The sequence below is a fragment of the Penaeus chinensis genome, chromosome 21 (assembly GCF_019202785.1).
Source record: "Penaeus chinensis breed Huanghai No. 1 chromosome 21, ASM1920278v2, whole genome shotgun sequence".
In the NCBI taxonomy this organism is placed as follows: Eukaryota; Metazoa; Arthropoda; class Malacostraca; order Decapoda; family Penaeidae; genus Penaeus; species Penaeus chinensis.
In genome coordinates, this window is record NC_061839.1 from 21,227,016 (window position 1) to 21,229,515 (window position 2,500).

A 2,500-nucleotide genomic window follows, 5' to 3' on the forward strand; every position below is an offset into this window, starting at 1 on the left:
ATCGCTGTTAATTATTAACAATAATACTTATGATTATGTGTTATTATGATCAGTCATATCATTGGTAATATTCTTTCCCTTTATTATTAGCGTTAATTTTCATTATCATTGCCTCATTGTCTTTATTATCATCAGACATTCTATTGTAATCGAAGAGAATTATAACGAGATTATGGTCATCATTAATAACATAATTATCAGCATCACTAATTACAAGACAGTATTGTTGCAGGTTGCCAAAAATAAATCACTCAACCTTGAAATAACCCAATCACGTTTTTTTTTCCTACCTAATATACCTCTAGTCATATAAACATGTCATAAATATCAATGCTTTAATAAATGAACATATGTAAAGACATACATATATGTCTATCTCTCAATTTATATATATATATATATATATATATATATATATATATATATATATATAATCATATATATGTATGTTTATATATATGCATATATGTATATGTATATATACATTTCTATAGATTTACGTTTATATATACACGTATGTATATATATGTGTATGTGTATGTGTGTGTGTGTGTATATATATATATATATATATATATATATATATATATATATATATATATATATATATATAAATATATATATATATATATACATATATATATATATATTTATATATATATATATATATATATACATATATATATATATATATATATATATATATATATATATATATATGTATGTATGGATGTATGTATGTATGTATGTATGTATGTATGTATGTATTTACTTCTTCATCTATTTATTTATTAGATAAGATGAAACTTTATTAGATAAAATGAAACCCTTTGACATTTAAAAACCGCTCTCACTCTGGCATTACACGAAAGGGACTTTTTAAACTCCTCTTCTAATATTTGTCTGTATTCTGTCAAGGGAGAGGATCCAGCGAGAGAGACTGACGTTTAAAGAGAGATTATGAGAGAGGGAGAGAGAAAGGAGAGATAGAAGTCAAGATGGAACGATAGAGCGAGAAAGGGAAGAAGGGAGGGAGGGAAGAATGGAAGGAGAGAGGAAGGGAGGAAAACTAAGGAGAAGAGAGATAGATAGATAGATAGATAGATAGATAGATAGATAGATAGATAGAGAGAGAGAGAGAGAGAGAGAGAGAGAGAGAAAGAGAGAGGGAGAGAGAGAGGGAGAGAGAGAGAGAGAGGGAGGGAGGGAGGAAGGAGGGGAAGAAGGGAGTGAGGGAGGGAGGGAGAGAGGGATGGAAAGAGAGAGAGAAAAGAAGAGAAGACAGAGAGAGAAAGAGAGAGAGAGAGAGGGAGAGAGAGAGAGAGAAAGAGAGAAAGAGAGAGAGAGAGAGAGAGAGAGAGAGAGGGGGGGAGTGAGAGAGAGAGGGAGAGAGCAACACCAAGACCAGGAGATAGAGTAGGGTAAAGAGAGGGGACGAAGCTAAATCTGTGCATAATAAATACATAGAGGGAGGAAGGGAGAGATAGTAATAAAGATAAATGGATAAATATGTAAAGAGAAGGAGGGGAGAAGACTGGTGAACCTAATAAGCAACAAATCAATAGAAATCGAAAGAAAATACACCTATGGGTTCTCTTCGAACTCATTTCACGATGATTATGTAATATATATATATATATATATATATATATATATATATATATATATATATATATACACACACACACACACACACACACACACACATATACACACACGTATATATATATATGTATGTGTGTGTGTGTGTGTGTGTGTGTGTGTGTGTGTGTCTGTGTCTGTGTGTGTGTGTGTGTGTGTGTGTGTGTGTGTGTGTATTAGCAAACAAAATAAGATCTATCTATGATTGCTGTTTTCAACCTCATCGAAAACTAGCGCCACAAACTATTTATGGTATTTATATGTTATTTGTACTTTGTCCTTTCTTATATATGCATATATATATATATAAGAATATATGCATATATGAAAAGAAAGACGAAGGGAGGAAAGCTAAGAGAGAGAGAGAGAGAGATAGAGATAGAGAGAGAGAGAGAGAGAGAGAGAGAGAGAGAGAGAGAGAGAGAGAGAGAGAGAGAGAGAGAGAGAGAGAGAGAGAGAAGGGAGACGAAGAAGTCAAGAAAATGAGGAGAAAGGAGGGAGGCATTTATAATATTATATCCCCAATTAATCTATCATCACCGTTATTACGTCCATCAAAACTTAGTGACACTAATTTCTTCGATAACTTTGCGCCAGCCTCCGCCTTATATAATTTAACAGCATATTATGATAGTAGATTTCCTGACGCTCGAAATAATCTAGCGTAAAAAAATCGAAAATTTACTCTATATTCAGCGATCTATTTAATTATTTTAAGTGGAAAAATGAGAAACTTTTACTCTTATGTCTAACGGGTTTTTAAAGTCCAGGCTAGCGATTTGGTGGGAATATCAAAGACAACATTGCCTGTTTGCCGTCTCCGGCGTCATGACCGAGTTTTACGGGGTAACTATTCCAG

General features: G+C 32.8%; 1 protein-coding gene across 2 annotated transcripts in view; it reads right to left on the reverse strand.

Annotated features, from left to right (window-relative positions):
• LOC125036494 (substance-K receptor-like) overlaps positions 1-2,500 on the reverse strand; it is a 191,171-nt gene that overhangs the window by 2,296 nt on the left and 186,375 nt on the right. The window lies entirely within an intron of this gene.